Raw genomic sequence first — 26,592 nt, forward strand, 5'->3', positions numbered from 1 at the left:
GCTCCTTGTTTAATTAATTTAACAGGTATTTTTTAAGCTAAGTACTCTATACTTCAATATCAAACTCCTCAACATTTCACTTCTCCCTTCTGGCTTTCATGTCCTGCAAACAATGAGCTTTCTCTGGTCATAATTGTGTAACCTGGAAATCACTGTCAGTCACCCACACTGCTTCATTAGCTCTCTGGAATCACTGAACCTTTGAACAGGACCTCAGACTTTGGAGATCATTGGAAGTCATTTAGACCAATGACATTATTTTGCAAAAGAGGGAACTGAGGCCCAAAGAGGTTAAGTGTCCTACCCAATATATAGGGCCAGTTAGTGACAAAGATGGACTGCAATCTGGACTCCACATTCAAACTATGTCGCTCACCTTCCTCCACACTGTCCCTCCAGACTCCCTGTTCTTCTTAATCTCCTCTTACACTTGGCCTGCCAACAGGACCCCGCTGATCTGGCCTGCTGCCAATTTTGGCTATCCCACTTCAGCTAAGACTTCATGGTTAATCTTGTCATTCATTTTCTCTTTATTTCTTAGCACGTAAATTTCACAATTTATTTAGTGGGGGGAAAAGTTAAAATGCTGCCTTTATTTATTTTTCTAAATGAAGCCTTAGTTATGCCAATGAATGAAACCAACAAAAGCTTGGTGTTGGGGTAGGGTTGGGGTTGTAGGTCCACAGACTGACAGACTCAGCTCAAATCCTTCTCTCCCATCCCTTCTAAAGTGGTCCCTGAGGGAGTTCCACTGAACTCTCAAAGCATCTCTTAGCAACACAATTTAAAAGTTACTACCTAATACATATACTTAACAATGGTTATTCCTGGGGACTCTCAAATATCAGGAGAGTCTCGGGCCACTTCCATTTTTAAAAAAAAATAGACATGCTAGACAGTATTGCACAAATTACGATATATTTTAAAGGTCTACACTTAACAGATTAACACTTTAAACTCAGATACAAAATTGATGACAGCATGTGTGGCCTCATTTTGACATAATATCAGGAGCTTAACTGTGAGGCATATTATTTCCATCCCCTACTCTCCATTGGCTCTCACTTTTCTTAACCTGGCACGCTCCTCAGTCCTTCAGTTCCACCTCTGCTTTCTCACTCAACCATCATTTAATCAACATCCACTATGTGTTAAGTTTCAATCAACATCCACTATGTGTTAAGTTTCATGCTAGGTACTGGAGCCACAAAGATGAAAAAGACAGAATGGCCTTACCTTCTAAATGTCACATTATCTCAGACAAATCAAAAACCCAATTTAATACTCTTCCCTTCTGTACTTTCCCCCCAAGAAAATTTAGCTTTTTCTCTTCATTTCCCCATTTCTGTAATTTCTTTCTATTACTCAGGCGTACAACCTCAGAATCACATCTTCAGTTCCTGGCTTTCTCACATACCTAATCTATCAGTCAAGTTCAATTGTTCCCCAATTACACTGTCTTTTATATATTTTTTTGTTTCATTGCTCTCTTCTCTATAATTTCCTTAAAATCTAGTATTGATCTTGTCAATCTCCTGCTAACTTATTTTTTTCAAGACCATTGGCTTTGTAGCTGAAATACTGGTTCCTCCACAATCTGGTGCATATCTATCTTATTTTTCAATCCTCTATTTCTTAAACTCACCACTTCATACTATAGCTACTGAAGGGCTTTGATGCCAACTCTAATGTGAGACCCAATCCCTGTGTCATATGTTCTGTGGAAACCCCCCCTTTTATCTTGCCAAATTGAGAAGTTTGGATAAGTTATGATAAATTATGAGATTTTTTTGGTAGGAAAATAAGAGATGACATTTTTGTTTTTTCTTAGGGATTAGAGAAAGATAATTGAGGAATACAAGATAACCTCTGTTTTGAGGATCAAATGCTTTTCAAGGGTTGGCTAGGAAAATCGCTTGGGAGGCCTACTAAAAGTACAGATGCCCGACCCTACTACCTACAGCAGTGGGTCTCCAATGAGGCTACACATTGGAATCACCTGAGGCACTTAAGAATCATACTGAGGCCTGGCTCCCACCACCAGGAAGTCTGGTTGAATTGTTCTGGACTATATATAGCCTGGTCACCAGGATCTGTTATAAAGCTCTCCAGGTGATTATAATGTGCAGCCAAGGTTGAGAACACTGCCCTAGATATTCTGTTTGACTATATCTGGGATGGGGGCAATGAATAAAACCCCCCAATGTGATTCTGGGAATCACTGTTATAGATAGAAGCATCTGTTTCCATGGGTATTTCTGGAAAAGAATTCAATAAATGCAAAAGGTAGCCTCAGGATGGAGCAGTAGGTCACCAGCAGGTTGTTCTTATAGATAGGGTAATAGGCTGACTTCTGAGTTGAGGCTAGTGGATATGCTGAGCTCATCCTCACACCCTTCCCTCCCCATCTTATCCCACACTCTTTCAGTTGTCTCTCTCCAGAAACCAAATTGACTTAGTTTCCTCACTTCTGCTCCAGCTAAATTGGCCTGTTTTGGGTCCTCTACGATTTTTCACTTTCATAACCTCTTCCTTATTCTGCTCCTTAGCAACATACATCAAAACCTTATACATTCTTAATACTCAGCATAAATCATACCACTTTAGTGAAAACTTCTCTTACTCTCATCTAGAATTGATCTCCTGAAAATCTGAATGCTGATTCAATGTATAACACTATCATTGTGTGTGTCATTTTAATTACATGTGAGTATTTATGCATTTATGATTGCCTGATGAGTAATGCCTCTGTTTAAAACATAATAAATATATACCCATGATTAACATATATACTCTTTTTTTTTTTTTTTTAATTGAGGGCAAAGGCATTTCAATATCCACATATTGTACTAAAAGTCAGTTATGTTACTAACCTGTACAAGCAACTAAGTCTTAGCTATTGGGTTAGTTTGCTAGGGCCATAAAAATGTACCACAAACTGGTGACTTAAACAATAGGAATTAATTTTCTCACAGTTCTGGAGCCTAGAATTCTGAGATCAAGGTGTCTGCAGGTTGCTTTCTTTTTAGGCCTCGTTGGACTGTAGATGGCTGTCTTCTCCCTGTGTCTTCACATGGTCTTCCCCTTGTGTCAGTGTCCAAATTTCCTCTTCTTATAGGGACACCAGTCATATTGGATCAGGGCTCACTCTGATGACTTCATTTTAATTTCGTTTCTTTTTTTAAGACCCTATCCCCCAGTACAGTTACATTCTGAGGTACTTGGAGATTAAGACTTTGACATAAGAATTTGGGGGGAGGCCGCAATTCAGCCTACAACAGCTATCTTGTCTACACTATTGGCATGCCTTATATGTCAGGAATGTATGTAAATTTTAACACACTGAAAACACAAAAGCAAAGAGATACTTAGCTAGAGTTACATATGTATTTTATAATCATGCTAACCGTTTTGCTTTGAGTTACAGTTTTATGCATAGGACTCAGTAGGGGAGAAAAGATAAGTAATTATGAACTTGCTTAATTTTAATTTTGTTGACATTACTTATAAAGTTTTTGCCCACATCTGAGTTTACTTTTCAAGCAATAGGAATACCTGAAGTTAAAATGGAAGAACATAAAAGGCTTTAAGATATAGTTGAAAGAGGCTGGGATTTGGAGGGTGACCTTGGGTAAATCACTACTTTTCTGAGCCTTTGTCTCATCATCAGCTGCTTTCTCAATGAAGGTGGGATGAGAAAATGAATGTTAAAATCCCGTGCAAATTGCAAAGCACCTTTCAATGTTATTCATTTATTATTGTGATGGGCCAGGGAGAAATTTAGAGAGAAGCCTCTAGAACTGTATGATTCTCCCCAAATAAGCAGTTAACAGAGGCTCAGAGAAACTGAGAGTAAAATGATCCAAATAAAATCTAGCTGTTGTCTGTTGCTTGAATGTACTAAAATCTCCCCATGACAGGTGTGCATGTTTGTTCTAAAAGAACCTTTATCGTTAACAATTCCTACGATTACTAGGAATTAATTCATTGCTGATGAAGTCCTTTATGTATATGCTTACAGGATTCATAGCATTTAGGGGCTGTCCTCAAGTCATTCAGAGTTTTGGTAAAAAGTCAGAATTCATCTACCATATGTGACACAATGGATGAACCTAGAGATTGTGCTAACTGAAGTAAGGCAGGCACAGAAGGACAGACACTTTGTGATTCCACTTATATGAGGTATCTCCAATAGTCAAACTCATAGAAACAGAGTTAAGTGGTTGGATGGGGAAGAGGAAATGAGGAGTTGCTGTTCAATGGGTATAAAGCTTCAGTTTGCAAGATGAGTAAGTTCTAGAGATCTACTGTACAGTACTTCATTGTGCACAAAAATTTGTTAAGAGGGTAGATCTTATGTTATCTTTCTTACCACAAAAATAAAAAGTCAAAACCCCAAACTAGAGGGGGATAACCAGGCCTTTTCCCAAGGCATTGACATTGAAAGAGTCCCTGTATTTTTAAATACAGTAATGCTTTTAAAAGGTTTTGCAGATTTTTTAAAGTCACACCCTACTCGTTCTGCCCTGAATTTCTAGTTAAAATGGCAAATTAGCCTTGGGCTCTGACCCTTGGCAGCCAGCTGAGATGACGGAGCAGGACATCAAAGATCAAGAATGGGAAATCTATTCATACCTTTAGGATACTTCCTCCCTCTCTCTTTTCTTCCCCACAATACTGACTTGAGGATACTGTTGTACTCTTTGCACTTAGGTCAGAATTAATAATCACTGTAAAAGGCAATAAATACCTGTAGTAAGAAATTTTAATACCCACTGGGTCAATCGCATAGTAAATAAACACCTCATTCATTTGTAGTCCTTTCTTCTGGTCCTACCTACCAGTCAGCAACAACTCACTCTCATTCTTGTTTATACCTGAGTATGGATACCTACTCAACACCTGCTACTTGGTGAGTAACTATCTTAGTGGGAAGGATAGGAAGTAGGGTTGCTAAGGTCCAAATTGCTCAAGTGAATCACATTAAAACAAAGCAGGATCCACTGGAAATTATCTCTAAATTTACCGTTCTACTTCTTAAGGCCACCAAACTTGTCAATGGTCTCAGAGCCATCGAGAATGGATACAGTAGCTAAACAGCACCTGAAAAGTGGGAACATAATGTTGTATAGCCTGATTTTGGTACTGCATAATTCATTTCTTCTTTTAACGGCCAGACCATAGCTCCTCTTTGTCCCAGGCTAGCTGGCTGGGAAGTGAGGCAAAGTGACACAAAGTTTGAGAGAATGACTTCTTTAACCATTGTCAAGGCTCATTAAGTTGCAAGTAGCTTAGAAAATAGCTGGGATTTTTTTCAGAATTAAGGACCAGTGTTGTTGACCTTGCTATTTCAGGAGAGTATGGAGATGAAGTGTCCTTCTGACAGACATGAAGTTGTTGGAGTGGTGATGGCAGCCAGAGAAGCAATCCTCATGACCTCTGTTGAATAGAGAAAACAGCTGGACAGCTGATATTTTCATCAGCTATATTTTTGCCCAGCTGCACAGATGGGCACTTAAATTATATAATAAATCACCAGCATTCCAATGTACCATCAAACCCATCAGTCATATTGCTTAAAGCCTTTAGAATTATAGGTCCTTGAGTATTTTAGTCACAATCAGGCCAGTATGTTTTAAAATATAGTATTTTACCTATTATAAAAAAGAGGAATCTATTAGACAAGGAGAGATAACAGTTGTATTTACGTCCATATTATATCACCTATTCTCTCTCTCCCCTGTAGATCTTTCCTGGCTTCTTGGGAAACAGGCTTCCTCATCTATGAATGAGAACTGTTGCTATCTAGCCCTAGTGTCTCTTCTAGGGTGAAACTGAAATTGAGATTTGTGAAATATAAAAATAGTAGTACTTTTATTCCTTACAGATTTTGAAGAGTTTAATTTCATCAGTATTCAAGTGGTTTTGTATCATTTGTGATGACTCAATAGCAACATGTCTACAAATTATTCAAGCCCTTTCCATGACTCATGCCATGTATTATGGAAAAGTAAATTTTTTCGTCTCTCCTGAAAAAAGGGACCTGTTTTTCTTAGGAGAAAGGTTAGACATTTGGAAACTTTCAAGAAAGAGATTTTGCTGATAATATAAATGGTTATTAACATTTTTAAAGTGAATTAAAAGCTTGTCAGTAAGGTACAACTAAGATCCTAAAAACCAAAGACTTCTATCTGGTGGAACATGAGCACCAAGGATTATAAGGATTTTACAATGACTCTTCCAGAAATGCTAGGTGCATGTGCTCAGATGAAGAAAGGCTGGTCTCTGGTTTATGTAGGTTTGGAATCAGTTTGACATGAGTATATCTAGAGAGCCAATTGACATTGGGAGTGACTCTAACCCTTTTGAAGCCTTCTCTACTCACCTAGCCAACTTCCCTCTCCTATCTTCTGGCCAATTTACCAAGAATACCAGGGATAAACTTATTTAGTATAGAGGATACATTGATGGGCCAGGCCTTTCCTGTTCCCAGTGCTTGGTATAAAGAGCTCTGGAATGACTGATCAGCTCAGGATTACCACTGCTTCTGTCTGGTGCCTTGTGTCACTGTGAAGACTGTGCCCAAAGTCCAACAGATGCCTATTTACTCTCTATGATGTTTCTTGCTGGTCTGAATGACTCTCAGCCTCACAATGGGTATCTGAACTTGGGCTTTGAACTTTTAGCTCTCTTAGTTTGGACTCAGTTATTCTGCCATTGTTCATCACAACAAAACCTTCTTGTGTCACTTCACTGTCATCATGGCTAGTTTTAGTCACACACTGTGGAGACCATGCTACAAGTGCAGCCTGGGATACCACCCTCTACTTATCCTTTCCTCAAGGTTATTTCAGGGCCCCCCTTGACAGTTTCAGCTCCTGAGCTTTAGGCAAAACCACCCTGTCCACCCTTCTAAGACTACTTAACTTTGAATCCCAAGAAGCAGAGGTCAGTGAGTGGGGCCCTTTACCTCAGAAGGCTTAAGCTCCTTTTGCAAAATGATCCATCACCTTCCAAAGACAAGTTATCTTTATAAACTAGTGAGGTAGATTGTATTAAAACAGATTTTTAAAGTTATTGTTACACCCTCCTTTTAAAATCATGGATACTTAGTTATTTGCATAACTAATTTCCTTTTAAATAGTTCTTCTCTGAACTAGAAAATTGCAGGTAATTTGTAATCTATACATCTAGACATAAGAGTGAGTGATGTAATTGTTAAGTACTTCATTTCTCCCACCTAAGGGCACCTCATTTATGCTCAATCATAATAGATATCTTAAATATGCAAATATTATCCCAGTAAATGGCACAGTCTTCACCACATTGCTTAAGCTAAAAACATCTTGATTTTCTTACTTCAACATCCAAATCCAAGTACTGTTGACCAAATAGGATATACCACCAAAATATATTTAAATATAAACATCAGTCATCTCAATATATCATCAAATTACACTAAAATATATCTCCAATTTCTCTATCTCAATAGCTACCCCCTAGTGTAAACTACGTCTTCTCTCACTTGGACAACAGGAATGGCTTTCTCCCTGGTTGCCTGATGCCATTCTTGCCATGCTCCAATAGGCTTGTTATCACAGCAAGAGATAAAAATATAAATCTGATCACGTCACCTCCCAACTTAAAATCCATCAAAGGGTTCTCTTAGTTTTTATTTCTCGAAAACGAAAAGCACTTTCCCAACTCTGACTGGGCCTTTGCACTTGTTCCCTAGACCTGGCATAGTTCTCGCTCTCCAGTTCTTCACACCAATGACCCAGTCTCATCCTATGTGATAATGGATCTCATATTGCTGTCTCAGAAAGGTCTTCTCTCACCTCACTCCTTAGGTTGCCACCTGCAGCCACTCTCCTTTATTTCCTTCCTGGAATTATCATTTTAGTTTGGTTTCAAGAATGAGTAAAGCAACATGTTGTTCAGTTTGCAATATTTACTTGGCTATTGTAGTCATGCATTTTTATAAAACAAAAGTCATCTCCATGCTCTGTATAGCTTTAAAACCTGCTTTTTATAATATTAGACCATAAGCATTTATTAGATTATTAAATATTCATCTAGAACATGATTTTTAATACTTCATTTTATTAATGTGTCATGACTTGGGTAACCAGACTCTGCTGTTAGAAATTTAGGCTATTCCTAGATTTTTGCAAAATAACTGGAGAAGATCCAGGTAATTATTAAAGCCTTCAAAATATGGAGATGGGCTCCAGAAATTAAGATTATAGTTTAAAAAAGAAAAGAGAGATCATTGAAAGGGCAGACAAAAATGAATTTACCAAATTAGAAAGAACTAGAATTTGGGTTGCCCTTGGAGATCAAAAAACCTAAATTGAGGACAAATAAATGAAGTGCGATGCTAAAGCAGTACTGAGCTCATTACAGAAGTTTCTCACTTAAGCAACATGGTGGATAGTGATAGAAGAGCAGGTTGGGTGGTGAAGGCAATTGGTTGGGTTTTGGAAATGGTGAATTTGAGGTATTTGTGGAATGTCCAAGGGGAGCTATCTAGCAAGCAGTTGAATTTAATGGTGTGTGACTTAGGAGGAAGTTCTGGTTTAGAGTAAAAATTGGGGAGACATCAGTGTATGTTGCATGGTAATTGAGAAAAATGGAACTGGATGCAATAATCCAGGGAGAGTATGTGGGATGAAATGAGAAGAGGGCCCAAGATAAAATGGTGAAGAACATAAACATTTGCAAAATGGACAGAGGAAGATGGGCATTTAAAGGAGGTGGAAAACAAGAGGCCAGAGAGCTAGGAGCAAAGCCAGGACAGAATGTCTTGTGAGATTCTCCAGCACTGATTAGCCTAACCCTGCTTGACTGGTTATGTGACTGGTGACTTTTCCTTCTCCCCACACTTTGTTTATATCTCCCCAGTCTCTGCTCAGACAGAGAATAACTTTTTCAGACAGAACATATTCTTTCTAAAAAATTATTGATTAATTTCAGAAAGATACATATATATATTTTTGTTGTTCCATTTATTTATGCTTCTTGTATGTGCCCTGACTGGAGATTGAACTTGCAACTTTGGTGTATTGGGATGACGCTTTAACCAACTGAGCTACCCTGCCAGGGTCGTATTATTCATTAATGGAAGATATACATGTTGTTGGATTCCCCAGGCAGAATGCCAGTAAATTCTTTGAGTTCATTCAATGAGTAGGTGAAGATCTCTAGGGTGTGATTTGAAACTTTCAGAGAAAGCTGCTTCTGTGTCCTAAAATATATCTCTGGCTGACCTGTAGCAATGTCTGACATAGTGGGCACTCAGTAAACCCTTGTGAGAAAATGGATCCATGAATATTGAATGACTAAGTATCCTATTAAAATGCAAATAAATTGTCAACCCTTATTTAACAAGTTGGGACTTTTTATCAAAACTCTTTCCATTGTGATCAGTGTCTGTGCAATTGACTCACAGGGCCAGTTATGGTGGTAGCTTTGTAGGCCTAGGGAGGAGGCTTACCTGGGGAAGAGTATATCTGAGCACATTAGTTCAGTTTTACAACTATCTATACAAACCATCTGTTTTTGTTTCCTAAGCTGCCATAACAAATTACCACAAACCAGGTGGCTTAGAATAACAGAAATTTATTGTCTCTCAGTTCTGGAGGCTAGAAGTCTAAAATCAGGATGTCAGCAGGCCCATACTCTCACTGAAAGCTCTAGTAGAGAATCTTTCTTTGCCTCGTTCTTGCTTCTGGTGGTTGCCAGGAATCTTTAGTGTTCCTTGTCTTGTATATCCAGTCTCTACACCCATCTTCATGTGGCATTCTTCTTTCTGTGTCTCTGTGTGTTTCTGTTTTCTCTTCTTATAAGGACACCAGTCATTGGATTAGCGCATACCATAATCCAGTATCCTAAACCATTTTGGGGGAATAAAAGATATTTTGTTAATATCTGTACTATTAAAAAGTGAAAACAGGTTATTAATACTGTAGGACTTTTTCAAATACTTTTATGCACTAACAAGACTTTATGAATCTTTAAGAGGGTTTCCCAAATGTAATTGAGCAAAGAAAACTTTGTTTGAGAATTGTGTTAGTTATCTATTGTTGAATAACAAATTACTTAAACTTTATGGACTTAAAGCAACAAGTATTTAGTATCTTATATAGTTTATGAGAATCAGGACTCAGGAAATGGCTTAGCTATGCAGTTCTGGGTTGGTATCTCCCCTCAAATTTTAGTAAAGATGTTGGCTGAGGTTGCAGTCATATGAAGGCTTGATTGGGCCTGAAAGATCTGTTTTCAAGGTGGATCACTCACATGGCTGTTGGAGGAGGCCTCAATTCCTCACCATGTGGCCTTTCCATAGGGCAGCTTGAATGCCCTCACGACATGGCAGCCTGCTTCCCCCAGAGTGAATGATCTATGAGAGAGCGAGGAGAAAGCTATAATGTCTTTTATGACCTAGTCTCAGAAGTCACCCTCTATGACATCTACCAATGAGTCACTAAATCCACCCCCACACTCAAGAGAAGAGGAATTAGGTACACTCTCCTTACGCTCCAATTTGACAAGGGAGCAATGTCAAAGAATTTGTGGGAATTAAAAAAAAACAACACTTTATGGACCATATTGAGGGTTCAGAATTCTTCATAACACACTTTAGAAAACACTAGTTATAATGTTGAAAGAACTCAGGGTCAGAAGTTACAAAAGGTGGGTCTGAGGTGCACCTCATATATTAATTGCATCAACTTGAGTTTGTGTCTCAACTTTTTGAGCTGGAATTTTTACAAAAGTAAAATGAAGATGATAGCACCATCTATCTTTGTGATATCTTAAGTTTGTTGTGAAGATAAAATGAACCAATGTACATAAAAATGCTTAAATAATTATAATATACTACACATATGTTCACTCTTACTAAAATCACCAGTCGGCATATGACCTGTCAAATGACTGAACACTAGATGTCTGACTTCATATTCAAAAAGTCCTTTCCGTCTTCCAGGAGAATGTCACAAGCACAGATGTGCTTAAAAATGCTTTTGATAAGCTTTATTACAACTCCATGGGCATTTAAACCAGCCATTTGTCTTCTTATGCAATTGCTTCTTTGCTAGACATATAAAACTTTGTCTTTGCAGGGTACTGAGTTACCTGCCAAATAAGTTGTTGTTGTTGGTTTTAAAGACCTTTGTGTATTTCCACAATTTCCCAAGCCATAAGGAGGCTGTTTTTCTCCTATGTCTCAGAAGCTAGCTCCAAAATATTTCCTAAAGAGGAGTCCAGAAAATGTTTTAAGCAATGGCAGCCTCATCAAAATAAGTAGTCTCCCGTGGTTACCACATGGCAGGACAAAGCAGGTTTGGATGAATGAGTCTTGATGGGATATGCTTGTCCAAGATTAGTCTCCTTGCTTTAAAGTCGTATCTCATTACCAAATGAACCACACAGACTAGACATAAAGAAAATGTTGCTGCCAGACAACTGCAGTTTTTAAATCCAAAGAGCTTAGAACGCTTATAGGCATAATCTTGTTAATCATCATAATACTGTGAGGTAAGTTAAAATACCATCACTCTAGAGGAAAGTGTGGCCAAACTTCAGTTTATTTTGAGTCTCTCTGTTTTTCTGATACCTTGCTCTGTGCAACTATTATTTGAATATTGAATACAGTTTAGTCCTAGTACATAAAAACAAAACAAAACATGGATACTATGGCTGAATTAGGATCAGGGTTCTTAACCTGGAAAGAGCTATTGGTCAATACATTAATTAAGGCATCAAGTTTACACCCTGTTGTCAACTCTAATTGTTTATTGCCTAACTAAACCCTCCTTAATTTATTATAGTCATTAGTGTCTATTAGCAAGGGAGAATGTGCTTAAATTTTACAAGGGTCTGTGGTTAACAGTTTTCTGTCTCTGAGCTGGGACCTGCCTCACTTGATCTTCTCACCTCACACTTAACACAGGACCCGGCCTTACTTAACAAATGATTAGCCTTCACTGTAGAATTATTAACAGTCACAGGTTCTTCTATTCTGTGTCTTAGCTCTCAACGCTATAACATGAGAGTGTAGGATTAGATGATCTCTAAATTATCTTGTATATCTAAAATTCTCAGTTAATGATTATCAGCTTTGATACAGAGACTAAGGCAACAATGACAGAAATAAATACCCCCAAATTAGAGCATTTGAGATTATCTGAGTTATTTGCCTGTTTTCATAATTACCTAAGATCAGTTTGAGGGTCAATAACTTAACTCAGGAAAGTGAAAGTCCTCTGGCCATCTCAGTATTAGGTTTCAGAAAGGGAGAGGAAGGGTCAGAAAGGCCCTGGAAGGGGTGTATGAGAGTGACAGGGAGCAGGGGGGGTGGGGAAGGGAAAGAACTTTTGCGTTTTGATTCAGCAACATATGTTTGGAGCAGCAGGAAGTAGCCAGGAAGGAGGACATCACTGAGGAAATAGGCTGGCTAAGGAGAACTGCTAAACATGTAGGTGCAGATCCAAGCTTTGTAGGACCTAAAGCTTTTTTGGTAATAAAGGCCGTTTTTAAGAAAAAAAATTCAAAATTAGGTATGAAAATGCATATTTATTCAGAAGTGAATCCAGTTGGAAGTGAATATTTATTTGAAAGCTCATATCCTCTACAACACCATCCAAAACAGGGAAAGGGCCATGGAAGAAATTTGGAAAAAGACTGGTCTTAACCAATCACTTTTGAAATATCTTACCCTTGCCAATGTTACAAAAACCTATGGCCACGTGAACATGTTGCTAACCTTGTGGTAGGGGTCTGTGAAAGCGAGGAACCCAGAAACCTAAGCTTCCTTAGTTTCATATTCTGCCACCACTGAAAGTATGAAACATGTCTAGAATATTCCAGTAGATAGTTCAATTGGAAGTTCATTTAACTAAAAAAAAAAAAAAAAGCTATCATAAAAATGAGGAAGATCCATGCAAACAATCATGAAAATTTCAGACTATATTGTTATGTGAAAAAATAAGGAATGAGATAATATTGCATGATTTCATTTATGTAAAAAACACACACAAATAAACCAACACTGAAGAAGTGTGTGTGTGTGTGTGTGTGTGTGTGTGTGTGTGCTCGTGTGTATGATATACATTTGATGCACATCAAATTCTTAACAGTGGTTACATTTGGAGAGTGTGTGTGGTTGTGGGTTATTACTTGAATTTTGCATAACAAATACTCATATGTTACATGTAGGCCTCCTCGTTAATAATAACTGCATATCCCTCCATAATCTTTACTTCAAGCTTCCCATTCTCAACCCATCATTGGCCACCTTTCAATTTACTTTAGAATATAAATAACTTCAGCTATTTTGACCACCAGGATCTACAATCCAGCCTCCTGTCATTTCAGTGTCCTCAGTCCCTTCACATCCCCACTTCCATTCTTACCCAGCTTACATTCCATGGTGTGTTGTTCTGATCGCTCTTTTGCATATACCTTAACTGCCTGCTGCCTCTCACTTTGTCATATTACTTAGTAAACCATCCCTGCCGGAATCCAACTCTCCTCCTGCTTATAACTGAAGGCGGCTGGAGAAAAACCACACAGCTCATACTACCTGGTCTCATTTTAAATTCCTCACCTAACCTCAGGGGAGCTTTGAGTGCTGCCCTGCAATCCTACTACGTTTCCCTAGTCCCACATTCCTTGGTGGCTGTTTCACACTTCCCTCTCTCTTCAAACCTTCATACCTCCTACACCATCCTAACCCTTAGCTTATAACTATGCTTACTATTTCATTGAGAAAAAGAAACAATCAGGGAAAAGAAATCCAATATACCCATCCTGCACAAAATCCCTACACTGTATCTACCCACTACCTGTAGCCCTGTTCTGGGCTTCTCTTCTGGTCCTGAGGATGGACAACCAGGGCTTCCACCTCAGACCCTCTGCTGTGCACTAACCTTGTCCCTTTCTCACCTACGTAACAATATCCAGGCCATGGGTCTATAGGCATGGCAGGCGCAGCGCCTAGGGCCCTCCTTACTTTTAGGGGCCCAGGAAAATGTTTAATTCCCTTTAAAATCAGAAGAAAAATATGAACTTTTAAGTCAAAGAAAATGTTTTAATATATAATGTTAATATTTTAATTCTTATACCACACAGCAGTTTTATATATTATATATATAAATTTTTACATTACATATAAATTTTTACATTATATATAATATAAATTTTAACTATATATATAAATTTTACTATATCTATACATATACATATATATATACACATATATATAGTACAAAGTGCCCATGAAGGGGCTAATGAAGACAGATGTACCTAGGGCGCCAAGTCAGTCATAATTCAGTGCTGACAACACTGCTGCTATTTTTCATCTATAGCATGTTTCGCCTTTCTTTTAGGTCATCCCCATTAGCAAACATACTGCGATTTTCCCCATCTTCCCTGTCTTAGTCTTTTCGGGCTGCTATAACAAAAGTTCCATTGACTGAGTGGCTTCTAATCAACCAATGTTTGTCTCTCACAGTTTTGGAGGCTGGAAGTCCAGGACCAGGTCCCCAGCAGATTCGGTGCCTGATAAGCAGGCTTCCTCGCTGACAGTGTGCTCTCATGATAACCTCACACGGTGGAAGGGGCAAGGGAGCTCCCATTCTTGCTCTCTGGGGTCTTATGTATAAGGGCACTCATCTTATTCATGAGGGCTCCACCCTGGTGACTGAATCACCCACCAAAGGCCCCCACCTCAGTGAAGATTAGGCTTCAACATATAAATTTGGGGGGGGATGCAGATATTCAGTCCATAGCATACCCTAAACCCTGCCCTGACTCACCTTCCCTTCTAACCACCTACTCTCCATTTATCTTTTGCCCCCATTTTTTTTTTTTAACAACAAAACTTAAGAGATTTTCTCTGTTTACTCTTATCAACCACTCTTCCCCCATTCTCCTTAGACATCTGGTTTTCCTGCCTGCTGCACCATTGAAACTACTTTCCTGACAAGGTCCCAGTGGCCCCCTTGACACTAAATCCAGTCACCAATTCTCAGTCCTCTCGTACTTAGCAGCAGCATTTTAAATAGTTGATCATTCCTTCCACTTAAACTACTTTCTTCGCTTGACTTTTTTTTTTTTGGTAGGGAGATCACATAATTTATCATCAGAATAAAGACAATTTTTTAGAGTGAAAGATGGGCACTACTACTAATTACACTGACACAGACACCAACTTGGACTGTCCCAGGTAAACTGGCCCATACGGTTCCCCTGATCTTTTAGGGCACCACACCTTCCTGGTGCTTCTCCTCTCACTGGCTCCTCCTCAGCCTCCTGTGCTCCCTCCTCTCCTTCCTGACCTTAAGTATTGGGCTGCCTGGGGCCTCCTTGGGCCTCCTGTTGTTCTTTCCCTTCCTTTTCTACCCCTTCAGGGCTGCGCTCCAACTCCTGCACACTAATACACGATCCTGCTTGATGAAATGTTGAAACACCTCCATTCAAGCTAGTAAAGAGCTGCTCTCACACTCTCCAGGGCCCTCTCCCACCCGCCATTCCCGCCCCACTCTGGGACCCTCACACCTACCTCGTTTCTAAAACATTAACATCTGACCCTTTAGAACTGTGCTCCAGCACCTTCTGATTGGTTAGTAACATGACCACACCGGTTGTTAAATATTTTGAATATCACCCTTGTACTCATTTATAGGGCTTTAGATGAATGCCTAAATTTATATGTCCAGCTCAAACCAAAACATTTCCCCTGAACCCCAAGACTCGTATATCCAATTGCCTATCCAATATCTCTACTTGAACATATAAGTGGTATTTTGAACTTAAAATATCTCAGTTTCTCCCTCCAAACCTGCCCGTCATACAGTCTCCTCCAATTCAGGTATTGGCAACCATATCCTTTCAGTTGCTCAGGCCCTAAGTCTTGGGTTTTTTTTAAAATGCCTCTCTTTGATAGCCCACATCCAAGCCATCAGCAAATACTGGTAGCTTTACCTTCACAACAGACGTGCCATTTTCACTACCTTCACCACTGGAACTTTCCACCATCGTCTCCGACCTTGACCACGGCAGGAGCTCCTCTCTCTCTGCTGCCTCCCTCTCCCCTTCTAGTTATTTCAACTCTGCAGAAAGAGTGCTCCTTATGAAACAAGACAGCTCATGTCATGTCACTGCTCAGAACCCTCCTAGATCACTCAGAATAAAGGCCAAGCCATCACAATGGCCTCAAGGTCCTACGCATCTGCTCCACACCACCCACTCCTTCCTCCGGCCCCACCTCCTACTCCTGTCTCCACCGGCATCCACTCCAGCCACACTCACCCCGCTGCAAATCCCGCAGGCACGCTCTTGCTTCAGAGCCTCGGCGCTCGCTCTCTCTCCCCACTTGGCCTGCTCTTTCCCCATGCTGCAGGCACCTGGCTCTTTACCTCCTTCAAGTTATTAATTAAAGGTCACCTTCTCGGTGAATCTCTCCTTTAACAAATGATAGCACCCACCCCGTTGCCCTTCCCTGTTTTATTTTTGTCCACAGCACTTACAACCACCTGATGACACATTATAGGTTTTACTTCTATGTTATTTGTCATTTTTGTTCCTTGCTGTCTTAGTCTGCTCGGGCTGCCATAACAAAGCACTATAGATGGGGTGGCTTAGACAACATAAATTTATTTCTCATAGTTCTGGAGGCTGGAAGTATGAGGTCAAGGTGCTGCAAGTTAGATTCATTCTGAGGCTCTTCTCCTGGCTTGTAGGTGGTTGTCATCTCACTGTGTACTCATGTGACTTTTTTTGTATAGGTGCTTGTGGGGGGGGGGGAGAGAGAGGGAGTGAGCAAGCATGCTCTCAGGTAAAGGCACTAAACTCATGAGGGCCCTCCTTATTACCTCATCTAACCCTAATTACTTTTCAAAAGCCCCCTCTTCAAATACTATCACATTGGGGGGTAGGGCTTCAACATGAATTTGGGGGGAACACAATCCAGTCCATAACACTTGCTGTAACTGCAAGGCCTAAAAGAGTGCCTGGTAAGTAGTGGTTACTCAGAAACTGTTAAATGAATTCATAATTGGAAAAAATGTCAAATATTATTTACTAATTTTTAACTTCTCAAAAAGTTTTATCACTATTAAATTTCACTGATAATTAATGTTATAGAGAAAGTCTCCCAAAACAGAGCAGCCGGTTATTCATAACCCCGTTCTAGAACTTTTATATAGAGTTAGTAAAATATAAATTTTGTGTATTATTTGGAAGCTTATATACTAATACATACATTGTGTGGATTTACAACTTGTAGTGTCCATTGGTGGATGAATGGATAAAGAAATTGTGGTATATATATTTCATCAATGGAAGAATTAAGAAATTGCATACATACATACGTACATATATACATATACACACACACACGTGGAATATTATTCAGTCATGAAAAATGAAATCTTGCCATTTGCACAACATGGATGGACCTTGAGGGCATTATGCTAAGTGAAGCAAGTCAGACAGAGATAGACAAAGTACTGTGCCCATATGATCTCTCTTACGAGTGGAATCTAAACAAACAAGCAAAACTAAACAAGCTCCTAAATACAGAGAGCAGACTGGTGGTTATGAAAGGTGAGGAGTGAAGGGTGGGAGAAATGGATGAACTTTCTTTTAGTTTAAGTATATTGAATAAATTTTTTTAAATGCAATTTTTCAAAAGAAAGAAAAGGGAACAAGGCCAAAAAGGAAGAAAATTTAGCAGTAATGATTTTCTTTTAAGTAAAAAGAAAAAAGTAAGAAAGTGTGCACTTGAGAAGAAAGTGGAAAGTGAGTTTGATGTGGATTAAGATCGTTGCAGCATAGTGAGTGGGAATCAAACAATGCCAGTTAGAAGTATGACACCGCCTTTCAAAAGAGCCTTTCCGCCCAGCCGGGCGTGGCTCAGCGGTTGAGCGTCAACCGGGGATCCAGGCGATCAGGGTTCGATTCCCAGTCAGGGCACATGCCCGGGTTGCAGGCTCGATCAATGACTCTCTCACATTGATGTTTCTGTTTCTCTCTCCTCCCTCTCCTTTCCTTTCTCTGAAATCAATAAAGATATATTTTAAAAAAAACACAAAACTCCACAAAAACCAAAAACAAAAGAGCCTTTCCTTGCAGATGTTACAGCTTACGTACAGTCTACTCTTACCTTTCCTCTGAATGGCAAGGCAAAGGAAGGACTAGAGAGAAGAAAGCAGAAAATAACTGAGAATTAAAGAGAAAGAAGTCACAATAGGACACTTATTATCAAGGTCAATTATTATTCAATTCAATTACTTGATTTACTTTTAAAAATAGCCTTAAAAACCATCTTTTTATGTGTTCTTTCTGCGTATTCTCTTTGGAGCTTTGTATTGGTCAATATTCTGACGCAGAGAACAGATTTCACTCCGGACATTAGAATGAAAGAATTTATTACAGCACGTCAGGTGGCTTACAGAATTATTAAGGTGGCTGAATAAAAATCTGTAGGATGAGTTCCCAGAACCTATTCTCAGGTCTTTATTGCTGAACCAGGCGGCCAGAGGATATGCCCGCCTGCCATGATCAGGAAGCTGCTTCTCGAATCCAGAGGCCTTCCTTACTGTGTGTATAAATACAGGACCGTCTCAGTTTAAGCTGCTAAGTTAGCTACAGTTGCTGGTTCCAGAACAACCTTACTGTGCTCCAATCAGAAAACCTCGTGTGAGAAATCAAGAAGCTGCCATTACAGCTTCAGGGTCCCATCACGCCACCTTTTCTACTATCTAGACGCTCTTTCTGCTCACTCAGCAAACCTCAGGGACAGAGTTTGGCTCTAGAACCGTGCCACGTTTGCTCTAATCCCCGCTGATAAAATACATACCCAATCTCCCATTTTTCTCAGTTCAGATTTCAAGTCTCCTGTGATCTCATCTGATGTGAAACCTGAATCAAACTTGAATCACCAGCTGAAAAGGAACTGGAGAAATTTTTGTTTTAGCTTTCTGCTCGCCACAGGAAAGGGAAGTACACTAGAAGAAAATTGGAATAGATATTCTGAGCCTAACCTCCATAACTGCATCAGACTGCACTCTTACTTCTCCATGTTCATCTTTGGAAATTTCAAACTTTTTTCTTTGTTATACAGAGAATTATATATTTGGCTCATCTTTGAGCATATAGTCCCAAAGTCGAGAATATTTCTACTGTAAACAAGTACTTAATAAATATGTATTCAGTTTTTTTAAAGGACGTATTGTACAGATTTACAACCTAGAGTCCAGAGAGAAGTCCAAAGCAGAAAGTTAAAAATGAACTGTAGCCATGGAGATGCTCTTAGGGTTTTCCTCCTCATCATTTTCGTTTCTTGTGATATTTAGATTGATGCTCCTCATGAAATCCACTAATTGACAGTATCATGAAACCCCTTCTTTTGTTATTTACACTGTTGTGTAGACATGGACATATTTTTTATTCTGGCAACTTAAGAACAGTGTAATTTACCAAGTTAATCAGGGTTATAATCATAAAATACAATCATAGAACTGAAGAGGCATAATAATTCTAGAGGGTGTTTTCCAGTGCTATTGAACATTAGCCTCTGAGGAGTCTCTTTAACATGCCCACACATACAGATATTCACATTCTAAACCCCTGGACACTTTTGCAACCCTGTAACAGAACATTACTCACTTCTCGGCCTTTCCAAGAAAACCTCCAGAGAACATTACTTCTTATTTGCAAAGAGATGGGAGTTGCCAATCACTGCCCTCCCCACTGCAGAGAGATCCAGGATCATCTCAAACCTAGTCTCTTTACCTGTTAGAAAGGAGCTCAATTCAGTAAGTCACTTGGGATGGTTATAACCTTGTAGGATTTGGAAGACATAAGAAACTTAATTATACATACAATTCTTATATAACTTACTTAAGGCAGTGATGCTCAAATTTCCCCTTTCCTTACACAAAATAAACAAAAAAATTTTGAGTTAGTCATTTATTTTCTATTTTTATTTTGCAATATTGTTTTCTCTGTTTTCTGTACTTAGGAAGTAGGAGGAAAGGGGAGCATGGTAATGCAATTATTATGAAAATGATATACAATATAATCATTAATTATTAATTACTACTAGAGAAAAGGAGAAGTGGGAAATGAAGCAAACATGTCTTATTTAAGAAAACTTAACTGGAAGGAATAGGTGTTGTTTTGAGTTATGATGCCGCTTGCTGCTTAATACTTATACAGTTATTTTTATTAATGTGTTTCCTCTCCTTCCAGTTTGAAAAGCACTAGTTTAGCATTATGAATTCATAGCATCTTTTTGCTTAGGAAAAAAATGGTTTCATAATCAAATGTGAGGATCTACAACAGAAAAGAACTTTTTTGTTCCTCATTTTTTTTCATCTGCCTTGCATATAAACTCACAAATTATAATTAAATGGCTACAGAATTTATAAAGGTTTTATTCAAAGCTATCAGCATAGATGCTTATAGTGAATCCAGTGAACTCTAGTAACATACATTATGTGTAATGACAAGAGAAGTCAGTGATACTGCTTGCCTGTGCATTGATGCTCTCTTCACTAGGTTAGGAGTCAGAGTAGAAATTGTTTGGTAGCTACACACGGTAGAATCAGAACCCATTTTACTGATCAAATACAAAACAAAACAAAATATTTGAGAATGTGGTTTCTTGGGATCTAATTCAGAGAATTAATGCTATTCTGTGAGTGATTTCAAGAATCAATTTGGATATTTCTTTAATTCATTTCAAGTATTGTTAAGTGAAAATCGTATGGCCTACATCAGAAACAGATTTGAGCTGCTGCAGTTCAAAGTGCAACGTCCGTTTCCAGCACAGCATTTGATTCTCACAGTCCCTCTCTATGGTAGACAGGCCAGTTGAGATGTACCTGTTTCCCTGAGGAGTTAATCTGAAAGAGGAAAGAAGCTAAGCAGGGCAGAACTCACAGAGCTGATAAATGGGGGAGTCTGGATTTGAATCCAAATCACTTGGCTCCAGATACTTGCAATATATTGTGTTGCCTCTCCTCCTTTAAGCTAATATGATTGTAATGGTGATACTGCTGAGGTAATTCAAACAAAGATAGTTTATCAGCTGGCCTAAATTACTCAGATATCTGACTGGATATTTTTGGTTGCTTTACAAATTGAGACATGACCTGAGTGTCACTGAGGAAGAAAACATAAAAACTACAGTCCTAAAAATGCCCCTTATTAGGGGGCGCTGACACTTGCCCCCATTTCTTAAATCTGTAATCTAAAAAATGTTTCTTAAGCCAAGAATTCCCAAAATGTTTTTTGGGTTTTTTTGTGTGTGTTTTTTTGCTGTTAGAGAATATAATCACTCTTAGGAAATATAGACTTCATTAATTCTTTATATATTGCTATATTTCTCATATTTTCCTCAGGACTAAAGAATCTAAAGTCCCCTAGTGATGTACAAGGTGTACTTTAATGATGTTAAAAGTATATCCTACTATATCCCAGGCTTTCTCTCTCATTAGTTATCTAAGGTGAGTATATGAACATTACTGATATACCTAAAGAGACAAGCATATTAGTCATGGTATTATTAAATGCTAAGTGAATCTTCCACAGGTGCAGATCACTTATCACCTGAGATCAGTATATTAATGTGAGGCCATTTTTCAGGAATGGGGACTATGGGTATGTATTTATGTGTGTGTGTACGCGCACATGCACACTCTCTCTAGAGATGCTATTAAGTAGCTCAATTATTTTTTGAATTTTGCATAAACATACTCAATTTAGCATAAATGTCCACAAAGTTTCTTATTCACTAAAGAGTTAACTTGATATGGAAAATTTATCTACACAAAGCCTTTGCTTTGAGTGGCTGGTTTTGGCACATCCTCAAGGTCTCTGAAGGTATAGAAGGTTCTTGCCCACTCATAAGCAAGCTTCTGGCAACAGGAAATTCTGCCACAATTACAACTGGAGATGTTGGCTCTTCTACAGGTCTGGGAGGCCACTGTCTGGCTCAGAGGGTGACATGAAGCACATGCTGGGGAAATATTTGTTGAATAAAAGAATGATTGACCCATCTGCTGATTTGAAGGCCTTATCTACTCTACTGCTCCATTAATTGTCTCTACCCCTCAAAAATTTGTAATCAATGGGGAAAAGTTTGGGGACTCCCTTCCCTAATAAATGTCAAAAGCATGTTGTAATTGTAATTTGGCCAAAATCACTACTTCTAAGTGGAAGAGAGCAACTAGAGGAGTGTGGCTGGCAAAGTGATTAAAGCTGATAAGGGCACACCAAGAGGAGAGACAGAGGTCAGAACTGTCCTGAACTAGACCTGCAGCCCCCAGCCAATGAATATTTAAGGTGGATGCTCTATTCAGTTTAGAACAATTCAACAGATACTTATTATGTGTCTGACACTGGACATAGTGTTGGGTGCTGGGACTATAAGGGGTTTGAAATTCAAGAAACAAGATATACTTATATTTAAACAGTATTTTAGTTACATTTTGAAGTAATATGCTCAGTGAGTTTTTCAACCTCCAGAAACCTTTCTAGGTTAAGTACCTCAAAATTTAAAGTAATAGGTAATCTGGAAAAACAAGTATAGTCCCCGTTTCCAGATTTTTTGGACATTCTGTACTATAGAACAAATGGACTTACTGCTTTAAACATATTGAGCATATTATTTCAAAATGTAAATAATATTCTACTTAAAGCAAGTTAATCCTATGTTCTCTAACTTTTCTGATATGCTAAACAAAGTTGACAGAAACAGATTCCCAAGGAACTTCAGTCTAACAGAAGAGAAGGACATGGGTGTATAAAGCATTACCCAGACTGAGAACCATGAAAGAGAGTGTGTAAGGAACAAAGTGGACTTCTACATAAGCAAGGGATTATTACTTTGGGGGAATATAGCAGAGGCTCAGGAAAGAATTCACAGGTGTGGTGTTGTCTGAGCAGGTTTGGGGCAATAAATAGAGATTTACCAAGAGGACAAATGGAGAAGGAATTTCAGGGAGAGGATGGGTGTAATGCAGGATCATGAAGGCAGGAGACAGCATTGTATGTTCAGAGGATTACAGCTAGTTTAATATTGCCTGAGGTTTCAATGAGAGACAGAGCTGTGGGCCAAGAGAAGTAGTCAGGGGCTAATCATGTAATACTTTGCTTGCCGCATTAATGAGTAAAATTTTATTCCACAGAGTTGATGGGAATCAGTAAATGCTTTTCTATTCAATTTATTGGGGTGGCATTGGTTAACAAAATTCTACAGGTTTCAGGTGTACAGTTTTATGATACATCATCTGCACATTGCATTGTGTGTTCACCACCCCAAGTCAAGCCTCCTTCCATCACCATTTATCCCCCCTGTACCCTCTTCTACCTCCCCCCACCCCCCAGCAAATGCTTTTCAGTAAGGAAATGGTTTGGTCGGAGTTGTTGAAGCAAGGCAGCAGCCCCCATGGTTCTTGCACAGCCTCTCAACATCCTTATGACTAACGAGTAGATTAAGAAGGAAAAGACCAAAAGAGGAGTAGAAGTTGGGACGTTATAAACTGGCGAAATCTATTGGTTGAATGACAGTGTGTGAGTATCCACGCTCAGCGCTTGAAGCTGAGGATGGAGGGGCAGTGGCCTAGCTCGTTTTTGCACTAACTCTCCCACTCTCCAGAACAAGAGTAGAAATTGTTCCAGAATAAATCATTATACTCCTTCCATTTATTTCCTTCTCCCTTTTCCTTCTCAAATAGGGGTAGGCATGGTACAAGGAAGAGGGAGAGGGGAGGGACGGTAGCCTCGGATGGGGCATCCACTTTGCTTTTTCCCCTCACATCAAGCCTTCGCTCTAGCAATGGGAGTTATTGGTAGCACAGAGAATGAAACTCCAGGGATCATCGGCAGGTCTTATTTTAGGAACTTGTTCTAGCCTTCTGCCATCAAATCTCTCCAGGTTTTCCTTTCCTTTTTATTTTTAATATTATGTGTGTGTGTGTGTGTGTGTACAGTGTGTGTGTGTGCATGTGCATGTTTGATGCAGTTAACATTAGCAGAAATGGAATAACCGAGTTTCACTTGTTTTCTCCCTCCCTCTGGGAGAGAAGGCACAACAGTCAAAGAGCCAGAAGGCAAGCAATTAGGAGGGGAAGCTAAGGATAATCAAGATTTGACTGTACCATTACTGTAATTGTTGAATTATTTACATTCTTTGACTCCTCCTGGACTGAGCCGATGTGGTTTGGATGGTAGAAAGGACATTGGGCAAGGGATCAGGAGGTGGGTTTTTGGGTCTCATTTTGCAATTAATTAACTGTGTGTCTTTGGACAAATCACTGTTTTGGGTCTGTTCTCTGACCAGGAAAAAGAGGAAGTGTGATTATATCAATGCTTATCAAGTTCTACCTTGCACCAGACTCACCTTAGGTGGTTGCAAAATATACAGATCCCCAGATATGACTGGGGGATACAGTGTGGCGGCTGAGCCTGTGGACTGCACTAGACTGTCTGGGTTTCACCCCCCGCCATGCCCCTTACTAACCCGGCGACCTTGAACAAGTTATTTCAGGCCTGCAATATCTCATTTTTCTCATCTGGAAAGCAGGGATAACAATAACAGTATCTACTTCATATTGTCCCTGGAAGGGTAAAAATGACATCATGCTTTTAAAACAAGTGTATTGCCTGTCTCATACCACAGATATTTCATGTTATCATTTGTATAGCCCACAGTGTGTGTGTGTGCATGTTTGATGCAGGTATAGGTGCCTCCTAAATATCTGTTGAATGAATAAGGGAAACGGAAAGTTTTCTTTTAGTAACTTTTTCTTTTATCTTCAGATCTTAAGTTATTTTTAGCTCAGGATTCACTTCCCCAAGACAGGTCGGGGTGGCTTGAGGAAAGTGTTTAAGTGTTGTGCTCAGTCTTCGCCCTAGGCTTACTCTTAGACGCCTGAGAGCCTCGTGAGAATTTAAAAAATAACTAAATGATTAAAAAGTCCCCCTGGAGCGGCTGAGAGCGGCAGGCCAGGAGTTTCAGGGACTCCGCGGGCCGGGCCCAGCTCGCCACCGCACAGCGACTCTCACCTGGGCGCGCATCCCCATTTTATCGCACAAGACGCCGTGAAATTCTCAGTCACTACCGCTGCGATCGATTCACAAAGAAAAGCAATATTCCATTTTTCCGTGTTGTGGACCGAGCAGAAAACAGGACAATGCAACTTTAAAAAGGCTTGAAAATCAGGGCTAACGAAAATAGGCAGCGAGCTTCGATCCCCCTTTAACGCATTAATCAAAACGTCCCGCGCGCACGGAGCCGCGCGTTTTCGGTCCCGTGGTCCCTGGCCAGAGGCTCTGCGCGCCGTTCCGCCCGGTGTTTTGGGTGCGAGGAGTTCCCCGTGTGGCGCCCGCAGAGGAAGCCGCCTCGGGACCTCCGGAGGTGGCCTCCTGGAAAGATCGCCCGCGAGGGGAGGAGCCGGCCGTCCCGGCAGCGCAGCATGGCCCCATCCGGGAAGTCGGCCGGCTCGCGGGAGGCCTGGCGGGCGGCTCGGGGTCCGGCGGCGGCGCGGAAACGGCCGGCTCGGAGCCGGGGCCTGCGCGCCCGCTGGGGCCCCGGGGGCGCGGCTGAAGGACGCAGCGCCCGACCGACGCGCTCGGGCTCCGGCCTCGCCCCACCACGCGCGTGGACGGGGCTGAAACGGACCAGGGCCCGCCCCTGCCTGGCCCACGCGGCGGCTGCGTGGGGTCGGCTCCCGCCCCGACGCGCGCCGCTGGGGGTCGCGAGCCCGGGGCCTCGGCGGGGCGCGGCAGCCCCTCCCCTCCGCAGCCCGCGCTTCCGCCGAGACCCGGCGGCAGCCGTGACCGTGGCCGCGCCGCGCCTTCCGCCTGCGCCTGGGCGCTGCCGCCGCCCGCCCGCCCGCGCGCGCCCCTGCGGGTCCCACCCACGGGCAGCGGGAGCGGCGGCGCCGGGCGCAGGGACGCGGCCACACGCCGGAGACCCTCTGGAGCCGGAGGCCGGGGGGGCTGGGCCGTTTCGCGTTCCGCTCCCGCGAGGGATGGGCGGCCCCTCGGCACCTGCGGCCGCTCGGAAGCGGGGACTCGGCGGGGCCGTGACCGGTGCCTGACTCCATGACGGGCTGGGAGGAAGGACGCCGCCGGGGGAGCCTCCTTCCTCTCCCGGACCCCCAGCGCGGGCGGGGCCTCCGAGGGGACCCCCGGGCCCCGCGTCTCCCGCTCAGCGGCGGACTGGGGGCGCCGGCCCTAGAGCTGGGAGCGTGGCGTGGACTTTCCCGTGGTCGTCCTGAAGACCCCTGCCCGCGCGGTCCTCCCGCTGCGAGTCTAGCCTGGAAGACGAGCCTCCCTTTCCCCGCCCTCCCTTCCCCCACTCACCTTAGTTCGCCTGGCTCTTGCCTTCTTCCCCAAAGGGCCAAGGCAAATATGGACAAGAGTGAACAAGTTGGTATACCGCACAGTGTGTGTGTGTGTGCGCGCGCGCTCGCGCGTGTTTGGGAAGGCAGTGGGGTGGGAGAAAAAAACAAATAAAATGACAAACATCTCGGTTTGCGACAACAACACAGGTTCCCAGCCCGCTGGAGG

General features: G+C 41.0%; 1 long non-coding RNA gene across 3 annotated transcripts; it reads right to left on the reverse strand.

Moving 5' to 3' along the window:
• Positions 1-9,602: 9,602 nt before the first annotated feature.
• LOC308557825 lies at positions 9,603-26,592 on the reverse strand. Of its 3 annotated transcripts, none has more exons than XR_013998901.1 (6): positions 26,386-26,592; positions 19,678-19,803; positions 18,869-18,964; positions 15,991-16,135; positions 10,300-10,402; positions 9,603-9,890 (listed from the first exon to the last, which is right to left on the reverse strand). It is a non-coding gene; the product is annotated as an uncharacterized lncRNA (long non-coding RNA). The 3 variants fall into 3 exon arrangements; XR_013998902.1 differs by having other exon boundaries at positions 9,637-9,890; positions 10,331-10,402; XR_013998900.1 differs by lacking the exon at positions 19,678-19,803.

The sequence above is a fragment of the Miniopterus schreibersii genome (genome assembly GCF_964146895.1).
Source record: "Miniopterus schreibersii genome assembly, chromosome: 5".
In the NCBI taxonomy this organism is placed as follows: Eukaryota; Metazoa; Chordata; class Mammalia; order Chiroptera; family Miniopteridae; genus Miniopterus; species Miniopterus schreibersii.